The 26,828-nt window shown below is 38.4% G+C and overlaps 1 protein-coding gene and 1 pseudogene across 4 annotated transcripts in view; one reads left to right on the plus strand and one right to left on the minus strand.

Moving 5' to 3' along the window:
- ABHD17B (abhydrolase domain containing 17B, depalmitoylase) overlaps positions 1-26,828 on the plus strand; it is a 48,628-nt gene that overhangs the window by 7,348 nt on the left and 14,452 nt on the right. The gene's annotated exons all lie outside the window — the stretch shown is intronic.
- On the minus strand, positions 10,538-25,732 carry LOC118356182 (annotated as a pseudogene).

Consider the following 26,828-nt stretch of genomic DNA (forward strand, 5'->3'; position numbering starts at 1 on the left):
TATTCTTTGCACATCAGTTATTACCAAGAAAATAATGCTATTCGGTAACTGGTTTTGGCAAGCTCATAACTGAAACACTGGGTTACATTTTGTTCAAAGCTTTTTAAAAGACCTTAACGACACTTGTATTAATAAAGATTTAGGGCAGTAAAGTTAGTAAGAGTGAGGGGAACTTTTTAAAATTATACATTAAGGACATTCAGGTAAATCCTGTAGGGTAATTGTTTTCAATTTTTTGTTAGAATTCATAAAGACATTTTGCTTCATGATTTGATATTTAAAAAAAAGTTTCATTGAAGAGATTGAATCTGTCAGCATGAGCATTCTTCAGGGGAGATTTTTTCCCCCCCATACAGAAAGAAATAAAAAATAAAGTGCTTAAAAAAACAGTAAAAGTTGTTTAATTTATTTGTAGAGGAAGTGATTGAGTTGGGGAGGGGATTTAACCAATGGAGAAGGAACAGTATGCACAAAGGCATAGAGGGAAGAAAGAATAGGTCTCTCACTGAAGAACAGTATGTTCAGTAGAATGAATCAATAGGGAAGTGCTCAGAAATAAGGCTAGAGACTGGGAAGCAGAGGGTGAGGGGATCATGTATGACATACTAAAGTAATTTATTCAAGGGGACGGTAAGGTCCATTGAAAGATTTAAATGGGAAAGTGACATCACCTGGCAGCAGTGTAGAGTGTGGATTAGAAGAGTGATAGGTATTAATGAGTGATTTATAATGTTAAATAAAAAGTGGTTGAGCAAAGATGTGGCTGAGGGAGTGGAGAGAGCTACGTAGGAGGCCTTGATTGAGAGGAATAAAGAGGAAAAGGGAGGAGAGTGGGAATACAGATGGAGATAGGGTCTGTAGCTTAAGGGAGAAGTCTGTGCTAGAGATTTAAGTTTTTAGATTTAGGCCTTGTTAGTATGTAAGAGGTAGTTAAAGCTATGGGTACAGTTGAGATCAAAAGACTGGAAAACAAAAGACGGAAGTAGTAGTTAAATCCATGGGTTTAGGTGAGTTAAACAAAAGAGGAAGACAAAAGGTCAGTTTGTAAAAGTAATAATAAAACCTTTGAAGAGGTCACCAGAAAAACCAAGATTGGAAATTAGTTTCAAGAAGGAAAGAAAGGACAGTGGTGTTTAATGCCACAAAGTGATTGTGTAAATAGAAGACTAAGTACCCAGTGCACTTTGGAAAAAAAATTTTTTTTAAGATTTTATTTATCTATTAGGGAGAGACAGAGTGCTCAAGAGCACATGCCTGAGTAGGGTGAGGGGCAGAAGGAGAGGGAGAAGCAGACCATCAGCTGAGCAGGGAGCCCGACTCGGGGCTCGATCCCAGGATTCTGGGATCATGACCTGAGCTGAAAGCAGACATTTAACCTACTGAGCCACCCAGGTGCTCCTGCACTTTGAAATTTTAAGAGGTTATTGGTAATCTTAAATGGGTCAACAGTTTTATGATAAATGTTAGATCACAATTCATTTGGGACCTCTTGTGGAAGAGTGGGGAGTGAGAATAAAAAAGTTTGTTTCTGAAGGACACTCAGAGATGGTAATTAGAATCTAGATATAAATACACTCACTTTTTTTTAAAAGAGGAGAGTCTTGAATATGTTTATAAACAGAAAATATGAGCCAGGAGAGCAGGAGAGGCTGTAAGGATATGGGAAACAGGGTAATTGATTAGGCAGGGCCTTTGAAGATGCTAGAGGCATTGGAACAAGCTAGAATATGTGTTGGAGGGATTGGTCATGAGGGAGGGAGACCTCCCTTAAAGGAGTGAAAAGGCAATCAGGATTCGATGAATTGATTTCCAGGGTTCAGAAAGAGATTATCAGATATGTGCCTGCCTGTTCCCAAGTAAAATAACATCTTTTTCTGAACCTAGTATGCCAGGAATTTAGATGTTGCCTCATTTAATGTTCCTAGCAACTCTGCAAAGTTTACAGATATGAAAAATTGAGGCTCAGAGAAGTAAGTTGTCTAAAGCCATGCATCTAGAAGGTAATTCAGCTATGATTTGATTGCATTTATGTCTAGTTCCAGAGCTTAGTACTAAAACTTTTTTTTTAAGGGCCAAATTCCCCCAAAAAGGGAAAAACAGTAAGAGGCTTCTAATTTAAGTTTTGCCCAGTGAAATCACTTCAAAACATATTTTTAAACTTAGTGCCTATTACAATTTTTTAAATTTTTTACATGTTTTCTTTTTCACAAAAAGAAAAAAATAGAAGGACATAATGTCCAAACAAGTAGAAGGCAAACCTTTGAAATCATTAAGCCCACTACTCTTGTCCGTAGCTTTTCTCATTTTCCCAAAGAATAACTTTATCAACAACCAGTACCAGTCCTCAAACCATGCATTCCAAAGGACTCTTGAAATGAGAATTTTATACACAAAAATATAGTACACTGTTACTTCAGCTGTTACAGCTAAACATTTATGTTCAAAAAAACTAAATAGTGTATTTCCCCCCTTGCTAGAAACTCTTTCATATTTTGTTTTGCTGCAAATTGATTTCTGAGGGTTCTCATAACCAAACCTCTAAGAAATTAATAAAATGGCTGATAAACTGAAGCAACTCTGAGAAATGTATAGCATTAATTCCTGAACTATTTCCTTTTGTTAACTTATTAGCTACTTGTGGGGTTTTGAAAGCCATTGTAAATCCAAATGTGTTTATTATTTTTTTTTTATTTTTAAGTAATGTCTACACCCAATGTGGGGCTTGAATTTACAACCCTGAGATAAAGAGTTGCATGTTGCACCAATTGAGCCAGCCACATGCCCCCACTTCTTTTTAGAAATAGGAGATCAAATTGCTCTAACATTATACCATTGCTTACTACCTTACCTTGTCCCTTTTTGGGAATATTCTGTGTGCATAAACTTATTTGCTTATAGAAATGTAAGTATTGCCTAATCAGCTATAACAGCACATCTTTAATCACATGTGTAATTTTTTTTTAAGATTTTATTTATTTGCTAGAGACAGCACAAGCAAGAGGAGGGGCAGGCAGAGGGAGAGGGCTAAACAGGCTCCCCGCTGAGCAGGGAGCCCTGTGCTATGCCGGGCTCAATCCCAGAACCCTGGGATCCTGACCTGAGCTAAAGGCAGATGGCTTAACCGACTGCGCCACCCAGGCGCCCTCGTGTAACTCGTTTTTTAGGGTTCCTACTAACGTGAAAAACAGAGCTCGGCTCCGTGTTCTTTTAAGTCTGAAGTTGTGCTTCTTACTATGATGGCACTGGAAAGCGATGAGAGTAATACAGAAAAAAAATCAAAGTTCAGAGACTTATAGCCGCCATTATTGCCAACATTCTCCTCTCCTAAGTCCTGAAGGTATGGAGATGGTTAGCTGATAGACAGCAAAAAGACATTTGCTGATATTCCCTGATGTTGATGCTAAAGGTGGAAAAGGGAAGAACTTCTTAGCATGTGAGTATTCCAGTCACTGGATAGTTTTACTTTTGAGTGAGGATCGGCTCCACCACCTGAGGTCTTTGCAGCTGCAGTTGACTACCCTAACTAGATGGCAAAGCAAGTCACCTTCAAAGACAAATTTGCTTCTTTTAAAGTGCTGTTAGGGCATTTGATTGCTACCTTTGCACTATGCTGCACCTGGGGATTACAGGAGCAAATCATTTATTTTAATGCCTGAACCATTTTCACAGGGTCCTGGGCTGTGCTCTGCCGGGAGTCTGCTTGAGTTTCTCCTCCTCTGCCCTTCCTCCCTCCTCTCTTTCGCTCTTAATAAATAAATAAATCTTTAAACGCCTGAACCACTTAATGAATGCTTCAAGATGTAGATCCTTCTCATTGGCACACATTTTATCCCAAAAGAAGCCCTCAGTCAAACATAAAAGAACGTTCAATTTTTTCCTGTAGGAAAAATTACCTCTTCAAAATAATTCATGAGTACTAGGCTCTTTAAAATGGCCTCCCAAATTATTCAGTTGGGAAACATTTAACTTTTTTTCTTTTTGGCCAACCATCAAATAACCCTTTAAATAAGGAATGTTCCAGCCTTGTCAAAGGACGCTCATGATATAACTTGACAAATAAAAATATAGTGTTACTGCTTTATGATCAGGAAATTGATTTGCTATTTTGCAGTTAATGGGCATTAACCAGGTAAAACATCTTTAATTACTAATTTGTACATGTGGTAATTATACTCAACTTAATGGTCTGTTTATTTAACTGCCTCTCTTAAGGATTTTAAATCTCTCAGAAGGTGTTTTTTTAATGCATAGAATGCAGTGTAAATAGAAATATAATTTGTAATTATGGTTTCCAAAAAGATCCAAGCCATAAATTGAACATTAGTGTTGTGAATCTTGGTTCAAAACAACAAAATCTTTTTTCTTTTTTTTAATTGTATTTATTTGTCAGAGAGAGTGAGTGAGCACAAGCAGGGGGAATGGCGGGCAGAGGGAGAAACACACTCCCCTCTGAGCAAGGAGCCCAATGCCGGACTTGATCCAGAGACCCTGCCATCGTGACCTGAGCCAAAGGCAGATGCTTAGCCGAATGAGCCACCCAGGCATCCCAAAACAAAATCTATTTTTGATTATATTTAGCATTATTTCAGTTTATATTCTGTCAGTTCTTTAGGTATAACTGTAAGTTCTTATTTTCTTTAATCTCTTTCACTTAGATTGTTATTAATCAGGTACTTCCTCTGTAGTGTTAAAGAAAACACATGGTTAATGACCGCATAGTAAAGACAATAGGTAGTAAAGATAATAGGTATTTATCAAGTAAGCTCACAGGTATGTGGCAAGGATCACAATTTTCAACTGTAAAGGAAAAGAACTGGAAGCTGTAAAAAATAACCTAATTTAGGCGTGCCTGGGTGGCTCAGTTGGTTAAGTGTCTGCCTTCGGCTCGGGTCATGATCCTGGGGTCCTGGGATCAAGCCCCCTTTGGGGCTCCCTGCTCCTTCTCCCTCTGCCACTCTCCCTGCTTGTGTTCTGTTACTCTCTCTCCCAAATATTTTTTTTTTAAGATTTTATTTATTTATTTGACAGAGAGAGAACACAGCAGGAGGAGTAGGAGAGGGAGAAGCCGGCTTCCCGCGGAGCAGGGAGCCCGATGCGGGGCTCGATCCCAGGACCCTGGGGATCATGACCTGAGCCACCCAGGCGCCCCTCCAATAAAGAAAGTCTTTAAAAAAAAAAAAGAATAATCTAATTTTGATTTGAGGTTCATAGATCTCTCTGAAAAGGGGGCATTTGAGATTGGAATAATGAGAAGTCAGTAGAGAGTGTGCAAACCCTGAAGTGGAAAACAATTTCATGCTTTCAAGGAAATGGGAGATAGGGAGGGAGACCACAACCATAAGTGATGAAAGGAGAGCGTATCAAGGTAAATTTGGAAAGGAAAGCAAAGGCCTGATCCTGCAAGGCCTTTAAGGACTTGTGGAGAAGTTAGATTATTACAAGTACCGAGGGAAGCCATAGAGGAGTTTTTGAGCAGGTTATCACCTAGTAAGCTGTGTAGAACATTATGAATGGGAGAAATTCATACTTAACCTCAGCTGTTTTCCATTTGTTTGTTCACACGTTTTGAGTTCCTTCTGTTGTCTTACTCTACACAATCCTGGTTATTCCTTTCATTTGTAAAAGCTGGGAACTACAATAAAAGCATAGAAAAGTAACTTAAGTAAATCAAGAGAATTGTATGTATTTTTACCTATAATTAAGGATGATAGAAATTAAATGACTTCTCAAATGAACTCTTGTATTTATACTTTAAGATATTGAGGTCAATGTAAACTTCCTGCTATTTGATACTGTTTTGACTTGTATTTAGTAATGCTTCCACAAGTTTCCTTTTTTCTTTAGAAATGTCATATTTAGAAACTATTTTTATATTCTTGATAATAGAAGGTACAATCAGATTTCTCTTTCTGTAGGAGCAAGAAGAGGAAGAGAACTATATCTAGTTGTGTAAAGAAATATAATGTGAACATAGGATATGATGCCCAGAAACATCCGGGCAGATAAAAAGAGAGGGAGGATTCAGTATAATAAAATACACTTGCTGGAAAAGCTCTAGCTCTCATATTTCAGTTTTCTCACATTAAAATTGAGGCACTTAAGGGCATTTTAAATAAAATTATAACTAGAAGCACTAGTATGTAAGGTGATATTTACTAACCCAGATAGTGGCATTTGGAAGGATGAACGGACTATCCATCTTTAATGCTTGCTTTCGCCTTCATCCCAAACAAGTATTTACAACAGAGGTACAGTACATGTGTAGACTACCAAAAAGCTAGCTATCAGATTCTTCTCAAATCAGATATCAGAGATTTGCCCACACTGTTTTTTGCAAGCCACTGTTCCCCTTCTCTCCGTTCTACTCTTCTCCAGTTGCATCACTTGGCATAAAGATTCAGAAATGTTGTTCTCTATTAGCTTTGACTAAAAGACTTTGCAAACCTAGTCTAGAAATTGTCTCTAAAAGAAAGCAAAAGTCTACAATATTCACTTGTTTCTTTGCTACTTGGCTTTTTAAAAGGAAATATAAGGCAAAATTTTTATTAACTGAAACATCCAATAAATCACGGTTATCTTTATTTTGCAGAGTAGAAAGTTACATATGTTATTGATGTAGAGAAACAATTACTTTTAAATGTAGTCAAGTGTTGATATTAAACTGAAGGATGTGATTTACACATTTTGCAATATAATAACCATTTGTTGATTTTCTACTTTCTTGATAGTGTGTTTAACGTACCTCCATGTCTCCATGTAGTAGGTTCAAATTTGTGCCTGTTTGAGACTTGTTTTTGAAAATCTTAAATTTGAAATCTTAAAATTTGAATAAATTCTTCAGCAGTACAGTAGTTACCAAGTTAACTGTGCTCCCATCAGTACATAGGCTTTTATGCAGTTGCCTAAATGACTGCATCATTCTAATACGTGTGTAAGGAACTGCAGTGGTTTCTATACATTGCTGAACAGAGATTTGTTTTTAAATTTTTCATTTGTCTAATCTTTCCCTGTCCCGGTGTTTTCTCTTTCTTTCTACCATGCACCCTTTGCTTTAGTATTATACTATTACTGTCCCAGCCTGGAGAGTTTTCCCTCCTGCTTTTGGAAATAAGATCCTAGTTTAAAGTTCTAAGTCCACAAAGTTTTTTTCTAATTATTGATACCTACTTTTGTCTGATTTCTGAAGCTTAAAATCTACCCCACTTTATATAGTGCTTAATATTTATAAGATGAAAAGACCCTGTACAGCGTTGATTTATTAATAATACATATTCACTTATCATAATACATTTAAAATATTGACTGCCAATTTACAAAAGAGCACATGAATTTAGAATTCAAAGAGACTTGAATGACTATGAGGCCAGTTACCTTGTGTTTTCAAATGAGGAAACAGAGCACTTAAGTGATTTTTCCAAAGTCTGGAAGAATTTAAACTGAGTCCTAATTTATTAAATATGTTATTGTTTAATTAGGCATTTAAACCTTTTTTCTTTGAAATAATTATTCTAGTTTGTGTTATGTCCTCAAGAAAATGTGTGCAAAAGGTAAAATTTTCATGTTTGAAGAAACATTGACAGAAATGTTGATTTATTGGGATAGGAAAGGTATTAAGCACAAGTGACAGTGGCAAGTGTTTGTTACACCTTTTCTAGGAGTAGTGGTAATTTCTTCACATTTTTCCTTACTGCTGAGGAGAGCTAAGGAAAAGCAGCTGGCAAGCAGAGGAAATGGAAGTGGTGGAGATGGCAGTTTGTGGAGATGGCCAGACTGTTGGTAGACAGACTGAAGGCCGTATTAAGTAAGAATTGACTGACTTGTTACACAATCTATGTAAAGAGACGCAATGATCTTGTTAAGGAGTATAATACTTATATTGAGACTGCATAAATGCCATAATCCCCCCATATCCCTATAAAAAGACCCTGTATATTCTATATATGGAGAAGGGATTGACAGATAAGAGGAATATACTTATATGCTGCTTATCATGCAGTTCTGTGGTTCTGTTTTCCACATGGTTGATACAAATACCTTTTTCAAAATAATTTGTAGGAACAGTTGAAATTGTACTCTGATCTACTCTGAAGTCATGTGGTTTGTTTTGTTTCTTTTATGCTGAAACATTTATATCTGCCCCACTTCTAAATAAGTGGTAGGATAACACTGACTTAATTTAACTGAAATCTCACTCCTTCACCAAATAAATTTTTTTTTTTTTTTTTAGATTTTGTTTATTTTTTTGAGAGAGAAAATGAGAATGAAAGAGTATGAGAGGCGGGAGGGTCAGAGGGAAAAGCTGACTCCCCGCTGAGCAGGGACTCTTGATCCCGGGACTCCAGGATCATGACCCAAGCAGAAGGCAGTCACCTAACCAACTGAGCCACCCAGGCACCCACCAAATAAACATTCTTAAGAGTTTGTATCTCAGAACTGGCTAGTGGAAGAACCTATTATTTTGAGAATTAATGTTTAATTACATATATGCATATTTGACCACTTTCAATGTCGGCATAACAAGGAAGGCAATTGAAATTTCTTTTCTTTTAAAAAGGAGTCTTTGAACAAAATGTTAAAAGTAGAAGGTAAACAAGGAAAAAGGTAACTTTCAGAGAAAGGAAAAGTTAGAGACTCTGGGAGCGCCTGGGTGCCTCAGTCAGTTAAGCATCTGCCTTCAGCTCAGGCCATGATCCTGGGGTCCTGGGATGGAGCCCTGAGTCAGGCTCCCTGCTCAGCGGGGAGTCGGCTTCTCCCTCTGACCCAACCCCCTCTCATGCTCTCTCTCTCTCTCTCTCATTCTCTCAAATAAATAAATAAAATCTTTAAAAAAATGAAAGAGGTTAGACTCTGGATACATTTAATAAGAGGAAAACCCAAAAATCCAAAGAAAATTTTGGAAGGAGTAAATTATTTTGTTTCCATTCTATTTAGACATTCATTCTATTAGTCCCTCTTAGCTACTTTATATTTACATTCAAAATTAAGAAGCCTATATGCTAGAATGCAATTAGGTGCCATTGAACTCAAACCTTTGATGTTAGAGATAAGGCAGCTGAGATTCAGGGGAAATAACTTCCCTAATGTCTCAGAGCTAGTTGGTATCAGAATAGGGACTAGAATCCACCTTTTCTGATTCATATACCAGGGTTCTTTATACTATACCACAGACCAGTTAATGAATTTTTTTTTTTTAAAGGCGGGAGAAGGACACCAGGGTGGCTCAGTTGGTTAAGCGACTGCCTTTGGCTCAGGTCATGATCCTGGAGTCCTGGGATTGAGTCCCGCATTGGGCTCCCTGCTCGGCGGGGAGTCTGCTTCTCCCTCTGACCCTCTTCCCTCTCGTGCTCTCTATCTCCCATTCTCTCTCTCTCAAATAAATAAATAAAATCTTAAAAAAAAAAAAAAAAAGCATCTGCCTTCAGCTCAGGTCATGATCCTGGGGTCTTGGGATTGAGCCCTGAGTCAGGCTCCCTGCTCAGCGGGGAACCTGCTTCTCCCTCTGCCTGCCTGCCACTTCCCCTACTTCTGCACACGCGCACATGCGCCCTCTCTCTCTCTCTCTCTCTCTCTCTCTCTCTCTCTCTCTCGACAAATAAAATCTTTAAAAAGGCGGGAGGTTGAAACCTGATATGTTGTTACATTTAGACAGTAGTCAGTGTTTATACTTTTATATGTTCTGCTTTTTAAAATAAATGATAGTTGACATTTCTTCCTCACTTGTGACAAGAGGCACATGATTTTATCCAGCTCTTGCACATTGTTATAGCCTTGATTTTATGGCTTAGGAAGTAATTTCTCTGCTAGATGATTTCATATCTCATGTATAACAAGGTTACAAGAAGTTAATATGGAGCAGTTAAAGCCCTCTAAGGCAACTGTTATTAATTTTATAACTTATTGGAGCTGCTGCTTAGAGAAAGAGAGCTACAGCTTTTCTTAGATTAATCTTTAGGTAAGAAGGGCAAATCAATCTATTAGCATTAATTGGCACTTAAAATTATTTCTAGTTAAAAGTTTATGTGTCTCCTATGAAACACCTAAAAGTTTTCTTACTGTTTCCTGCTTCTTTGTGGAAGTCTACAAATAGACATCCCAAGCGTTATTTTATTCTAAGATGTTTTCCATATAATCATCCCCAAAGCTGCTGGAAGAGAGAGATACATATAATACAACATTCCTAACCTAATTCAATTTCTTCAGCTCAGAAAAAGCACCTTTTTTTTTTTTAAGATTTTATTTATTTGGCAGAGACACAGCGAGAGAGGGAACACGAGCAGGGGGAGTGGGAGAGGGAGAAGCAGGCTTCCTGCTGAGCAGGGAGCCTGATGCGGGGCTCGATCCCAGGACCCTGGGATCACGACCTGAGCAGAAGGCAGATGCTTAATGACTGAGCCACCCAGGTGCCCCGAAAAAGCACCCTTTCTGTACCAACATGAAAAATGTGTACATGGACTTAATCAATTTTCTCTATGCTAGTTTTCTTTTTATCCTTGCCATTTGCCTTTTATTTTTGTTTTTTTAATAGTCTTTACTTCATTTATTGTTCTTGTATAAAGTATATGATGGCCACAGCAGGAGCCTGAGTCCTCTATATGGAGAGTCTGGTGTGGGTCGTTATAAGATGGTCAGTGAATTTCTTTCTTTTTTTTTTTTTTTAAGATTTTATTCATTTGAGAGAGACAGGCAGAAAAAGCACAAGCAAGAGGAGAGGCAAAGGGAGAGGCAGACTCCCCGCTTAGCCAGGAGCCCAATGTGGGGCTCCATCCCAGAACCTGGAGATCATGACCTGAGCTGAAAGCAGACACCCAACCATCTGAGCCCCCCAGGCGCCCTGGTCAGTGAATTCCTGATATGGAGACTCGGTGAATGCAGTCTGTTTCCAGAGTCTGTGTGAGCTAGCTGTAAGTCTTGGGAATGGCGTCAGAAGTGGCAGTGCAGTCCTTGGCTGAGAGGGGGCAGTCGTCTCTACCGACCCCCGTCAGTAGCTTCTCGGGCACAGGGGCTGAAGTAATGCCAGTGCCTCTGGGGTCAGGGGTGAGGCGACCCAGCACAGAGCCACAGCAGCTGGTCATCTTGCATGGGACAATGTGGGGCTTGCCGTTCTTATTCCCCAAGTAGCCTCGCCACACTGATCGATGGAAAGTTTGTCTGGGATCATGGCCCCACGGATGGCAGTGGCGACCTCTTTGGACCACTTAACACCCAGACTGCCGTTTTCATTGTCATCTCTGATGGCAACAAATACTTTGAACTTGGTCCACTGGCCAGCACAGATCTGCTTTTTGTACCAGCATAGTCTTCAAAACCTCATCCTTGAGGAATGCCCCCAGGAAAAGTCAGTGATCTCAGATTCCTGGATGGGCAGGGAGAAGACATAGATCTCCTCCAGGGACTTAATCTTCATGTCCTTGACCAGGCCGCCTGGGATCCACTCCTTGTCCTCGGCCTTGGCTCTGCAAGCTCTGCAGTCTCCGCCCACTCCAACCACCACTGCCACCCCGACCCCGGATGCTGCTGCAGAGTCCGCCACCACGGCCTCCCATTCCAGGGCCCTCCCACCATTTGGTGTTTTTTCTGAGAAGGATATTTGCCTTTTAAAAGGTGGGAGAGTGATAGTCTCTTGTCCTGAGGAAGGGGTTTATATATGTCTTTTAAGATTTATTTATTTAAATCAGAGTGAGCAAGAGAGAGAATATGAGCAGGGCCAGAGGGAGAAGCAGATCCCCCTGCTGAGCAGGGAGCCCCACATGGGACCTGAGCCGAAGGCAGATGCTTAACAGACTGAACCACCCAGGCGCCCCTGTAAATCTATTTTTTAGAAGTAAAATGTCTTGACCACGTTCTCTGGAACCTCCACTGTATAAGTGACAGAACTAGGGATATCCCTTAATGCACAAGTAAAGGCATATCCCCAAACCAAGAATAAGAAGTCTGCTACTAGAATTGTAATCTGGTTTGTGTGCAGTGTAGTCTAAATTCTATATTAATCATATAGAAGTGAATTTTGGGACGAAATCAAAGTGTAGGTAGGTTAACATCCAGGTTGATTTCTTCTGTGGCAGAAAAAACTCAGTGCAACATTGGATATAACCCATCTTTACCACAAATCAAATAGGTGTGAAAGAGATGAGTTCTTAGGGCTTTTCAAATACCTCTACAAAAGTTCAAATGCTGTAGTTGTTTTAGATTGGGTACATCGTAAGACTTAAGAAGCATAAAATAAGTATGTTACAGAAAACCTGAGAACTTCCAGATTTTTGAGATTGTTTTTAGGTCACTTTGTTAGTAAATATTTTGGATCCTTCTTCTAAAAACTTTACATATAGTTTGAGGGTCCATAGGACCATAGATATTCTTAATAGTGGTGGTATTTTGGATAGTTTTCAGGTTTGACCCCAAGCTGATAAAACACTGATTTTGCATGGAATTGATTAAATAGTACCTAGCTCAGAACCATCCAGATAAGGGTTTGTCCAATGTCAAGTCTGAGATCAATGTATCACAGTATGTTAACCTATACATTGCCACTTAGGGTAGAATAAGAAATAATAAGCAATTCGTTAGGCATTAGAATATTGACAAGATGGTACCATAGAGGCTGAAGGACTTGATACATTCCTCAGATTGCCCAGACTGCAAAGCAAGGTAATGTAGTACTTTTCTACCTCATAGATCAATATTGGCATATAGCAAAAATACTTAAAGTTCCTAAAATAAAACTATATATTTCAATTTTTCAAAAAAGTTAAATGTAAACATTACCTGCAATTCCTTAAACTTAAAAAATATTGGACATTTTATATTTGTAGTACTCTGAATCATCACTAAAAAATTCAGTTTCCACTCTATATATTATTTAAAGGTATCTTCTAAAAGTATGGAAATGTATATGAAGGGCCCAGGAACTCCTGTTTCAAGAAGCTAGACTTCCTGGGCTTAAAAATGTTTCTTCCTTATTGTGTAATTAACCAACTGAACTACTTTATAAATTACCAACTATTAACCCCAAGGATGTATCTGTCCTTACTGTTTTGAACCTTATCACAGATAACATCTTTCATTGCATATACTTAATATTCAAGTATGCGTACTTCTAGCAGTGGCTGCCACACAGAAGTAACTCAGAAGCCCATGTTAGCTGAGCTTAAGCTTGTAAAACAAAACAAATCAAATAGTGTTGTCACTAACTTTTCACAATGAAGAATCTAAATTTGCAGGTTTGAAATTTTGATAAGTTATGAAAGCCAAGCTACTGTTTATTTATAAAAATATAATTACATATAGCTAGGTCCTGTAAAACCTTCACAAATATTAACCTTATTTGATCTTCATAACATCCCTGTAAAATAGATGCCATTATCATCCCCCTGGCCCAATTTACAGAAGAAGAAACAGAGAAGTTTAAATTTCCCAAGATGACAAATATAGTAAAGCTAGGATTCATATTCAGCATTTTGGGTCCAGAGTTCATGCTCTTAATAGTGGAGTTAAAAATTAGTGTGTGAGATGGGGCACCTGGGTGGCTTAGTTGGTTAAATATCAGACTTGATTTCAGTTCAGATCATGATCTCAGGTGGTGGGATAGAGCCCTGTGTGGGGCTCCACACCCAGCATGGAGCCTGCTTGCAATTCTCTCTCTACCCGCCCCCCCCCACATACACACATGCACCCACGGCTATGTGCCTGTGCACTCGTTCTCTCTCTCAATAAATAAATGTGTGAGAATGAAGAATGAAGTGTTTTGCTATGGTGTGAACGTAAAGAGTATAAAGAGTCCAGTGGAAGAAGGAAAAAAAGGATGAAAGAGCTTCCCATTTCATACCAAAAAAAAATTAAATTAAAAAAAATGTAAGACTGGGTGAAGAAAATAAAGGTGAGATAGTTGTTCAGAATGAGAGAGTATGTATCTGAGTAAAGAGGAAGGAAGTGGTTTTGGCCACCGGATGGCAAAAAATAAGTAAAATCTGAACTGGTATCTATATATTCACAGCTTTGCTGCTCTCTTGTGAAGTTGAGGTCACATTTTTAGAAAGGCAAATTTTAATACATAGAAGTGGTGTATTTCATTGGACTTCAAATGTGTAAAGATTCTAGGAAGTCTTTGGATATATGCTTCAATATTATCAAATTTCTATTTTAAAAAGTATGCCTGAAATGGACCACCAAACTGTTCTCAAAGGTGGCATCATTTTACAGTAACACCTATACTACCAACCCATGGGGATTTGTCATTTGGATTAACTTTGATATGTTAATGAATGTAAGTGATAGTCCCATGGGATGCTGATGAGTGGCACTGAATCTAGAAATCAATTTGGGAAGAACTTTGAGTTCTTGAGTGTTGAACAAAGAACTTGAAATCTTTCAGTGTTTGTATTTCTGAACAAGGTATCCCTATTTACATCTTTTTTTAAAATCCTATTTTCTAGTTCTTTGTTAATGTATAGAAAGAGATGCAGTATGTTTTTGTGTACTGACTTAGTACATGACAACTTTGTAAATTCTTTTCCTTTTACTGCTTTTTCTTCATTTACTCCACTGGCCAGGATTCCAGCGCATTGTCCATGACCATGTAAGCTCAAGGTCTTAATGGTTAAACATTGGCAGTATTCTTTTTTGAAGTATAATTTTTCCTACCGAATTTTTATGTATGTACTTTAGAGATTAAGGAAATTTCCTTCACTTTTTACCTAAAGATTTTTTTTTATGATCTCCATTGTCTCTTGCTATTCTGTCCCTCTATTTTAACTCTTTCTAAAAATGCTTATGGTCAATTATTCTCAATAAAGCATTTTTAAAAAAGCAAAAACTTCTGTAGTAGCTGTTCCAATGAAATAAAAAATGGATGATATTTCACAAAACAGTGCTGCCTGTTGCACAGAAACTGCTAACATAATGAGTCTTAATTTAGCAATGCCTGATCTATAGTAGACTTTTGGAGTTTATAGATTTACCATCCAGTGTCAACTGCTAGAGGACAGGCAAAGAGGTCTGTCCTTGCAGTGCTGGGTAATGGGAATACTACCTATTTCAGAGGGTCACTTTGAGAATGAAGACCTGAATGAAGCAAGACCTAACACATCCGAAATTCAAACTGAGAGGTTGTTTGTTGCAAGAAAGAGTAAGAACTGAGGTCCTATCAGCCATTAGTAACAGATTTCTATCTCCAAGCCTTAAATGTGGAGTTGAATGATTCGTTTCTGAAAGCTTGGCAGCCTCCCTGGGCTATGTCCTAGCATGGAAATGGAGATGGAATTGGTATTAGTGGTACATAAACCAACTTGGGATTTGAGCCAGTTTGGAGCCCTTGGATATTATTCAGCCTTTAAAGGGAAGGAAGTTCTAACGCATGCTACAACATGATAAACAAGAAGATATTATACTGAGTGGAACAGTCCACTCTCAAGGACAAATAGTATATAATTCCACTTTTATGAGGTACCTAACGTAGCCAAATTAATAGAGACAAACTAGAATAGTGGTTGCCAGAGGCTAGGGTAAGGAAGGAATGAGGAATCATTGATTAAATGGGTATAGAGTTCCAGATGGGAAAGTTGAAAGTTCTGGAGAAGACTGGTGGGTGATAATTGCACAACAATGTAAATGTACTTAATGCCCCAAAACTATACGCTTAAAGATGCATAAAATGATAAATGTTACGCATATTTTGTCACAGTTTTCAAAACTAAGCATTGTTTCCCTGTGGAGATAAAAAGAAATCATTTTTTTTTTTAAGATTTTCTTTCTTTATTTGACAGAACACAAGCAGGGGGAGAGGGAGAAGCAGGCTCCCCGCTGAACAGAACAGGGAGCCCTGTGTAGGGCTCAATCCCAGGACCCTGGGATCATGACCTGAGCTCAAGGCAGACCCAACTGAGCCACCCAGGCACCCCAGAAATCATTCATTTTGGAAAGTAGAGCTGTGAGAAACAATCTCTCTCATGCCCTCACAAACACCTGCACCCTCCTCCACCTTATTACCTGCTCCCCCATTACAACTTATTAACTATAACTTGCCTAATATAAATTAGTATGCTTGTTGAGGTGCTTTGTTTTTAGTGTTGGGGGAAGCTTTGAGAATCTCTGAAGTTTTTCAAATTATAAATTTCTTTATTCTTTTACATGCTATAAATATTGAGTGAATCAGAAGTGTATGAGAATTTAAAAGCATCTTAATCATAAAGTTGCAGAACTATAAGAAACCTTAATATCTAGTTCAAATTTCTCATTTTATTGAAAAGGAACATTATGTATAAAGAGACTGACTTTCCTAAAGTCACCAACTTTTAGGTAGTAAAACGAGAACTGAAAGCCGGGTCACATAATTCTTAGCTTAGTGGTTTCTGGCCTATCCTATACTCAATGGAAGAATTTACTGGTTAGAAGTCCTAATTGCATTACTGGATCAAATAGATAAAGCTGTACGTGTTCTTGAGTATTTGTAAAGTACCTTCTGTTGCCACTGAACATAATAAAAGACACTCGTTTGTGTCACAGGCTGAAGTGGATGGGTGTGTGTGTGTCTGTGTGTGTGTAGGGTGTATGTGAGAGAGATTTGAGACTTGAGTCTGATTCTCACATAGTCTATACTTAGAAATCCTCTTTATTTTACTAGTAAATATGAATAGTCATTGAAGAAGCAATCCTACAGCATGAAAATCCAAGGTGGACAAAGAGAGGAACAAACATCCAAAAAACACAGATGGACAGAACAACAAAAATTTATCTTCTTTAGTATTCGAAGAGATTTGAGAGGATATTATTCCCATAAACTAAAACAGAGTCCTAATGTTAAAAGTGATTCTAGGGACGCCTGGGTGTCTCAGTCGGTTAAGCGGCTGACTCTTTTTTTTTTTTTTTTTTTTAAGATTTATTTATTTGACACAGACACAGCGAGAGAGGGAACACAAGCAGAGGGAGTGGGAGAGGGAGAAGCAGGCTTCCTGCCGAGCAGAGAGCCTGATGTGGGGCTTGATCCCAGGACCCTGGGATCATGACCTGAACTGAAGGCAGACCCTTAACGACTGAGCCACCCAGTGCCCCAAATCTTTTAAAAATAAAAATAAAAGTGATTCTGCACTCTAGAACACCAAAGTAATGATCTGTAAGAAATTTCCTAGAGCATAGAGCTGAAAGAGGTGGGAAAAAGGAGAGAAGTTTATAGGTATAATGGATAATCTTAGGATTCCTAAATAGGAATTCCTGATGGAACAGAGAAGGCAGAAAGGAAGCTAAAAAAAAAAAAATAGAGAAGGAAAATTCTCTGAGTTGAAGAAAGTCCTGGGACTTTTGATCAAAAGGACCTGTTCAATACAAATAGTATAGATATAAAATAACACGTTGATTTCAGAGCTAAAGACAAAGGAAAATCTCATAAATTTCTTGTGCGAAAGAGATGGGAATCACTTCAAAAAACAAAAATCAAGTAGGTATTAGACATCACCATCGGATGGGATGCTAGAAGATGTGGGTGAATGATTTAAATTTTGAGGGAAAGTTTTTAAAACAACCTATAATTCTGAAGCATGCCTAGTTTGTCGTAGGTATGAAACCAAAATAAAAAGTTTTTGAAAGCATGGATGAAAATGTGGTTTACTTTACCAGGTCCTTGAGAAGGAGACAGGGCAAAGTGCTTGGAGATGTATTCCAGCAAAATCAAACAAAGAAATCCTGCCTTTAAAAGGTTAAAACATGAAATTAAGAATTAACAAAAGTATAAAAACAAAAAAAAACAAAAGTATGAAGGGTGCCTGGGTGGCTCAGTTGGTTAAGAATTAACAAAAGTGATAAAAAAATTGATAAAAATGTGATAAGAAATTAAATCCTGGGTAGGCAGACAATAGGGCTGTAAGAAATAACAAAATTGATAAAAAAAAAAGTGATAAAAAATTAAATCCTGGGTAGGCAGACAATAGGGCTGTAAACTAGCCCGGAACATAACTGTTTTAGATTAAAACAGAACTCACTGGGGTTTAAGAATGTCTTCAAAAACAGCATGGATTCTGTTGCACAAATTCTAAGAATAAAAAGTTAGAATGTGTCATACGTGATCTAAAAAGCTTGTGGAATTTCTGAAATTAAAAGAGACCCTAGAAAAATAAGTCACGTCAGAAGTCCAAATAAGAAGCAATCTGAAATGTGCCTTATTTTTGAGCAATTATCAGAGTAGAAATACCTTCACACTTGAAATTAAGTGATATAAAATCACGAAAGCAGCTGCTTAACCAGCTGAGCCACCCAGGTGCCCCGTAACTCTGTATCTTTAGATAACAGTATTATATCACTGTTTCTTCCATGTTGACATCTACTTATAGAAGAGGATATAGCTCTCCCTCACTGCAGTTACACTCCTGCTTCCTATTCCCACAGTTTCCTCATTGGAACCTCCTATATCTTTGGATCTTTCCTTCAGATTAGTCTTAATTCCTCAGAAAATGTTCTTCCAGTGTAAACCTTTAGTTTTCTTAGTTGGGGAGGATATCTCGGGAACTGAATTCTTCGACTGACTTTTAATTAGTCCTTATTTTAGCCTGGCAGTGAGACTTATTTTATTTTTTAACCTCCTATGTGGTTCGAATTTTTTTTAACTCTTAAAAATTTAAATTGAAATACCAGTGTGAGTTCTCTTTTTGAAAAAGATTGTGTTCATCATTATAGTCAGCAATAATCCTTAAACTTTCTGAAACTTACGACTACTTCATTTAGATCATACTGTGCTATAGATGGGTATTATATGCTGTGGAATACATTGAGTAGGTGTTCATCTGAGAAGTTTCCCAGGAAAAGATTTTACTTCTTACAAATGTAGGGGAGAATAATGTGTTATTTGTGCAATGTCTCTACCAACGTACTATGGCAGCTTTTCGGTGATCTTTGAGGATAAGCATGTTTTGGAAAGTCTTTCAGGAGAGGTGCCAAAAAATATGATTAAGGGAGGAAAACTTGTGCCTGTTCATGTTTTAGTTTATGCTCAGCAGTGTAGACAGGTGTGACTTGCTTCCCAGTCAACAAAAGCTTTATAGGAGTCCGTAATATTGACATGTAAAAATCAACCACCTGTCCTACTTAATCATTAGGAAGGCTTGATTTGCTTGTTAGGGCTTTGCTTAAGTGGATCACCAGGATTGTAAGTGTTTAGAATACTGTATGGGTTACATTCAGAAATTACTTGGCTAATAGGAATGTCTTTATAGTTTTTTTAAAAAGATTTTATTTATTTGCGAGAGATATAGCAAGAGAGAGCACAAGCATGGGGAGAGGGAGAAGCAGACTCTCCGCTGAGCCGGGAGCCTAATGTGGGGCCCTATCCCAGGACTCCGGGATCATGAAGTGATCATGAGCTGAAAGCAGACCCTTAACCGACTGAGCCACCCAGGCACCCCCGTTTTTATAGTTCTTTATGGTTTGCTTGTAGCTCCAGCACATGGAGACCCTTTCAAGAATGTGAATCATTTTACACGTCAAAAGCCTACATTAAGGGGCACCTGGGTGGCTCAGTTGTTAAGCATCTGCCTTCTAAGCATCTGCCTTCCGCTCAGGTCACGATCCCAGGGTCCTGGGATCAAGCCCCACATCGGGCTATCTGCTCGGCGGGGAGCCTGCTTCTCCCTCTCCCACTCCCCCTGCTTGTGTTCCCTCTCTCACTGTCTCTCTCTCTCTCTGTCAAATAAATAAAATCTTTTTTTAAAAAGCATGCATTAAAGTGTGTAATTGTCCTAATTGATTTGCTTTGCTCATTTTAATAAAATGGCCTTTACATTAGAATTTGGTTAAATGCAAATACCAGAACACTAATTCAGAGGGATATGTGCACCCCAATGTTTATAGCAGCCTTATCTACAGTAGCCAAATTAAGGAAACAGGCCAAGTGTCCCTCAGCTGATGAATGGATAAAGAAGATGTGTATATGTACAATGGAATATTACTCAGCCATGAGAAAAAAAATGAAATCTTGCCATTTGCAATGGCATGGATGGAGCTAGAGAGTATAATGCTAAGTGAAATAAGTCAGAGAAAGACAAAAACCATTTGATTTCACTCATGTGGAATTTAAGAAGCAAAACAAACACGGAAAGGGAAAAATAAGAGAGGGGCAAACCAAGAGACAGACTCCTAACTACAGGGAACAAACTGATGATTATGGGGGGGGTTGGTGAGGGGTGAATTAGGTGATGGGGATTTAAGGAGAGTGCATGTTGTGATGAGCACCAGGTGTTACACGGAAGTGTTATATCACTGTATTGTACACCTGAAACTAATATGACACTATATTAACTAACTGAAATTTAGATAAAAAGGGGTGCCTGTGTGCTTCAGTAAGTGTCCGACTCTTGATTTCAGCTCACGTCGTGATCTGAGAGTTTTGAGATCGAGCCGCACATCGGGCTCCACACTGGGCATAGAACCTCTAAAGATTCTCTCTCTCTCCCTCTCCACCCCCACTTGCACAAGTGTTCTCTTTCTCCTAAAAAAAAAAAAAAAAAAAAAATGACCGGGTTAGATGTAATGTTTTTGTCAAAAAACATTCTTCTAAAACCATTTTGTGTAGGTAATCTCATTTAGTTGTGTCATCTGCAGTGTTCAATAAGATCTATACAAATTGCCTGTATGTACCAGGAAGGAAGAGCTCCAACATTTAAAGCTAGTAAGCATAGGAAGTATAAAAACTTGTTCTGGATTGCCTGGGTTTGAAAGGTTCTAGTAGTTCAACACTGCCCAATAGAGCTTTCAGCAGTGATGGAAATGTTCATTCTACACTATGCAATTTGGTAGGCACTACTCATATGTGCTACTGTGGCTGAGGAACTGAATTTTTTTAATTAAAATTTAAGTAGCTATACGTAGTTAATGGCTCCTGTATTAGTGTAGTATTAAGAAACTGAGGGAAAACTTAAATATAGAAATAGTTACATTGACCTGTGTTAGGACTTCTGGTCCAAATTAGTTTGTTTGGCACAGCTAATACGCTCTCCAACTTCAATTCTGATCTTCTGATCCTTACTGCTGAACTTTTTTTAATTAAGAAATTAGGTTCATAAGCAAATGCTAGAATTGAGACTTTTTTTTAACAAGACTTGTCCTTTTTATTTTTAATTCAGTTAACATATAGTGTATTATTTCTTTCGGGGGTACAGGTCTATGATTCATCAGTTCATATATAATACCCAGTGCTCCTTACAATACATACCTTCCCCAATGTCCATCACTCCATTACCCCATCCCCTTACCCCCCTCCCTCCAGCAACCCTCAGTTTGTTTCCTGTAGATTAAGGGTTCCAATGCTAGGATTGAGACTTTGGTAACTCTGGTAGATGCATGTCATCTTCACCTCAACTATTTTTCTCTGTCCCCAACTCCTCCCATCAGTGGGAAAGGAATCCTATTTTGACAGTCCCAATAAATTTTTCCTAGTTGGGAAACCCCTCTAAACTTTTCTAAACTCACAGTTATTAAGGCATCTGTTCAATTTACCAATAAAACCACGTTTCCTAGGGTGTTTTCAGGTGACTCATTGGCCCAGTTACTCTCTATTTCTAGAGTCTTACTAGTATTTTTTTTAAGATTTTATTTATTAGAGCAGGAGCAGGGGGAGGGGCAGAGGGAGAAGCAGACTCCCCGCTGAGCAGGGAGCCCACATGGGGCTGGATCCCAGAACCCTGGGATCACCACCCCAGCAGAAGGCAGACGCTTAACTGAGCCACCCAGGCGCCCCAGGATTCATACTAGTATAACTCTAAAAAAGTAACTGACATGATTCCTTTTTAAAGAAAATAGTTCTGCCAAAATTTCTCTTTTCAGTTTGAAATATAAAAAATAGAGTACTTCAAAGAAATTTTTCCTTGGGGCGCCTGGATGGTGCAGTTGGTTAAACATCAACTCTTGGTTTCAGCTCAGATCGAGATCTCAAGTCCCGCTTGAGGCTCCGTACTCAGTGCAGAATCGGCTTGAGTTTCTCTCTCCCTCTGCCCTTCCACCCCCATGCCTGCGTGTGCTCTCTCTCTCTAAAATAAATCTTTAAAGATATTTTTTCGGGGCGCCTGGGTGGCACAGTCGTTAAGCGTCTGCCTTCGGCTCAGGTCGTGATCCTAGGGTCCTGGGATCGAGCCCCATGTCGGGCTCCCCGCTCCGCGGGAAGCCTGCTTCTCCCTCTCTTGCTCCCCCTGCTTGTGTTCCCTCTCTCACTGTGTCTCTCTGTCAAATAAATAAAAAATAAAATCTTTAAAAAAAAAATAAAAATATTTTTAGGGTTTTAAGTGTCTGTTCCCATGTTAGTACAGTCCTTGTGGGGTGTATTCAGAGTTGAGTTTTCCTAGCAGTGTCACCCCATCAAGTCCTGTGATCGCAGACGGTAGAGTGCCTTTGCTGCTGAATGCTATATATATAATGGTCCGAGAGAAGAAGGAAATACAACGTACCTCCAAAAGAAAAAAGTTTTAACAAACTACATTTCTGCATAAGGCATATACAAATAAGATAGAAAATGTGTTTAGAAAATATACTAAACACCTAGTTTCTAAATTACACTTATTTTGATCATTGTGAGTACTTTGGATGCTGTCTTAACTGAAAAAGGAGCATGCTGCCAAACTCCTTTAAAGGTGAATGAGGGCGCCTGGGTGGCTCAGTTGGTTAAGCGACTGCCTTCGGCTCAGGTCATGATCCTGGAGTCCCGGGATCGAGTCCCGCATCGGGCTCCCTGCTTGGCAGGGAGTCTGCTTCTCCCTCTGACCCTCTTCCCTCTCGTGCTCTCTATCTCTCATTCTCTCTCTCTCAAATAAATAAATAAAATCTTTTAAAAAAAATAAATAAAGGTGAATGAATAGGGGTCCCTGGGTGGCTTAGTAAGTTCAGTGTCTGCCTTTGGCTCAGGTCATGATCTCAGGGTCCTGGGATGGAGCCCACAGTGGGCTCCCTGCTCAGCGGGGGCTCTCTCTCAAGTAAGTAAATAAACTCTTTAAAAAACAAAAAGGTGAATGAATATTCTGCATCTTTGTATGCACTGAAGTCTGTAATGTATTTGGCTCTCTAAACACCATCATAACAATCATGGTTTCACTTGTAATTTTAGTAAATGCTGCTACAGATTATTCACTTGGTACCCTTAAAGAATATTGAAGTAAGTTTTAATTTTCCTTACCTAGGGCTACTGAGCTATTATATTATTGACCACCTTTGCATAGTACTATTATGGTGATTTCCTTTGGATCAGTCTTTTGGATATGTTGCTCTCAAGGCTCCATTGGACAGAATTGACCTAACAGTGGATTCCCCCACCCCCTGCTTTTTCATAGTTGAATATATTCTTTGCCATCACTTCTGACTTTATTCTAATCTTTCCTACCTCCTGCTGTTAATAAATATCCACTTCATTTGTCTGTTTCTGGTGTTAGGCTCTGCTCTCTCTCTCTCTCTCTCTCTCTCTCTCTCTCTCTCTCTCTCTGCCCCTCCCCTCCTCTCTCTCTCTCTCTCTCTAACAAATCTTTTTAAAAAGTGGCTTGTTGGGGTGCCTGGGTGGCTCAGTCGTTAACCGTCTGCCTTCAGCGGCTCAGGTCATGATACCGGGGTCCTGGGATCAAGCCCCGCATCGGGCTCCCTCCTCAGCAGGAAGCCTGCTTCTCCCTCTCCCACTCCCCCTGCTCGTGTTCCCTCTCTTGCTGTGTCTCTCTGTCAAATAAATAAAATCTTTAAAAAAATAAAAATAAAAAGTGGCTTGTTTTTTTAAATGGTGACAGATGAACTGTTCTTTACATTTTGTGTAGATTTCTCATTTTTCGATTATTTTTCATTTTTGAATGCTCAGAGATTTATTTAAAAAATAATCTCTAGGAGATGTTGCTGTTATTCTGAATCATTGAGACTTCCAGAATTCTGATTGCTAAATAGATGTGCCTTTAACTAATTGGAAGCAGTTGGAGGTTTTCTAAACGACATGATAAATCCTGACTTCCATAAAACAGAGTATGTAATAGTACTTTCCCAGATTTATCCGTGAATGTAGCCAAATTCAAGGTAATTCATTTTCAACTTTAGAATGTAGTTCTTAACCTGAAGCCTAGTATATATCAAAATTTAAGTGGTTTATTACATACCTACGCTCTAAATTGAGTAAGACTTTAAATCAGTATAGATCCTATTAAATGTATAGTTGTCAAAATATTACCCAAAATGAAGAGATTTAAGCATTTTAAAAATGTTTTCTCTAAAAAGACTTAAGTACTAGTAACATCTTGAACCCTGAAAGAATCATTTGTCCTTTTTAGATGGTGCTAATGTGCATCGATTTGCATTACCGAGAAACTATTACAAAGGAGATCAAAGGGAAATTTTTTTCACTAAACTGTTATTACATCAGGAATTGACAGGAGTCATTTCAATAATTTCTTCTGTCAAAAGAGAGGAAGGAGATAGAGTAGGTCATTCTATTTGGAGACATTTTTTAACCTTAGTCTTCCTGTTTTGCTGAGAGGGGACTCAGATGTTCATCTTTTTTTCTTTGTCATTGAACAGGAAAAAGTTATCAGGAGAAGCAGGTTCTTAAATTATTAATTCATTACAATTTTAGGAAATTCCTCCTGCTATAAGTGAAGTAACTTTAAAAGTCTCCTGCCAAAAGGAAAACCTTAATTTTCACAATGGACCATCTGTTTAACATTCAGTTGACCTTTTATTTTGTGACTTGATTTTGAGAGAGGCAAGATTTTCTCCTCCCTAGAAGACTGTCCTATTCAGTGCTTCATAACACACTGAATGATTTGGGTAACTAGCTATGTTTTTCCCACCTGTACCCCCCAACCCCAAATTAAGTTCATAGGTTTTTATTATACTGCTTCTACTTTGCTCCCATACAAAAAAAACCTAAGTAATTATCACAAAACATTTTCTTTCTTTTTAAAAATAGGATTTGGTAAACCTTTTTTCTTTTTCTGTGGGAGTCTTTCAGGTGCAGAGAATTGACTTAATTTTACTAATTTACTAACTCGGGCGCCTAGGTGGTTCAGATGGTTAAGCATCTTCGGCTCAGGTCATGATCCCAGCGTCCTGGGATTGAGTCCTGCATTATTAGGCTCCCTGCTCCTTGGGAGCCTGCTTCTCTCTCTGCCTCTCTCTCTCTCTCTCTCTGTCTCTCATGAATAAATAAAATCTTAAAAAAAAACTAATTTACTAACTCATTCACCCAGAAAATAATTAGAAACCCTTTAATGTGTCAGGTGTTCTGCTTGGCTTACCCAGTGCTAAGCAACCAGATATGATTTTTTTTATTTTTTATTTTTATTTTTATTTTTTTATTTTAAAGATTTATTTATTTTAGGGGCACCTGGGTGGCTCAGTTGGTTGGGCATTTGCCTTTGGCAAATGATCCCGGGGTCCTGGGATCAAGCCCTGCATCGGGCTCCCTGCTCAGCGGGGAACTTAACTTCCCCCTCTCCCTCTGCTGCTCCACCTGCTTGTGCTCTCTTTCTCTGTGTCAAATAAATTAATAAAATCTTTTTTTAAAAACTTATTTATTTTAGAGAGAGGGAGGGAGAGAACGAGCAGGGGGAGGGGCAGAGGGAAAGGGACAGAGAGGATCTCAAGTGACTCCCTGCTGAGCACAGACCCAGTATCCACCTCTTGGTTTCTCTTGGTTTCACACAACCCTGAGGTCATGACCTGAGCCAAAATCAAGAGTCGGACCCTTACCTGAACCACCAGGCACCACAACCAAATGTGATTTTTGCCCTGTGGCACTCATAGTCTAGTTTGTGACGCATTGTCCTGATCAATCTATGAACATAAGCCCTACTCTTGTTTTATTTACTTCTTTTTTCCTTAACCTTCAACCTCTTTTCCTATTCCCCCCCTCTGCAAACATCCGCTCAGATACACAGGTCTTTAAATATGTAACATTTAGGTGTGGTTTTAATTTACATTAATGGTAGTATAAATCTGAGTTTATTCCTTTTTCTCACCCAGTACTGTATTTTTAAGCTCTAGCCATCATACTCTGCATAATATTCCATTGTCTTCGTCCAAAACATTTACTTACTCATTTCCTGGTGATGGAATCTGTGTTGCTTCCTATATATACCCTGGTACAAATAATGCTGCAGTGATCAAGCACCCTTGTACACATTTCCTTAAGGATCTCTGCAAGTATTTCTTTCGAGTACTTACCCAAGTGGAATTCTGGGTCATAAGTAAACAGAATGGCTTATCAAGCAGTTCACAGAACGGTTCCTATTTTCCCCTCTTCTTACCAGTACTTCATATTACTAGTTTTCTAATTTTTATTTTTCTTAGAGCTTTAAAGTGATATTGCTTGCATTTTTCTGATAATTGGTGAGAGTAGCCTTTCTTAATATACTTGATAGCCTTTTTATCCTGTAAATTGCCTATTAATATCTTGTGCCCATATGTTCTTCTGAGTTACATTTTTTTTCTTGTTTTTGTAGAAGTTCCTCATATTTAAGATAGCAACTCTGATAATTTTGGATGAAAATCATTATTCCCAAAGCATTTTTCACTGAATAGAAATCTTTATTTGAATGAAGCTAAATCTACCAATATTATATCTCTCAGATTTTTTTTTTTTCAAGTTATATTAGTTTTGCCTTTTAGCTCTGTTAATCCATCTGGAGTTTGTGTTCTGCATACATACTGAGATGTAGGGCTCTAACTACTTTTGCCTGTGTAAATATGTGAATTTTTCCAGCACATCCTGCTAAAGAATTCATCCTTTTTTACTACTTTGAGAAACCAGCTTTGTCATAGATTATCATTTATACATAGGTCTGTTTATAAGCTCTGTATTCTCTTACAACTAGGTCTGTTTGTTTCTTTTTCAGCAC

The sequence above is a fragment of the Zalophus californianus genome, chromosome 13 (genome assembly GCF_009762305.2).
Source record: "Zalophus californianus isolate mZalCal1 chromosome 13, mZalCal1.pri.v2, whole genome shotgun sequence".
NCBI classification, from domain to species: domain Eukaryota; kingdom Metazoa; phylum Chordata; class Mammalia; order Carnivora; family Otariidae; genus Zalophus; species Zalophus californianus.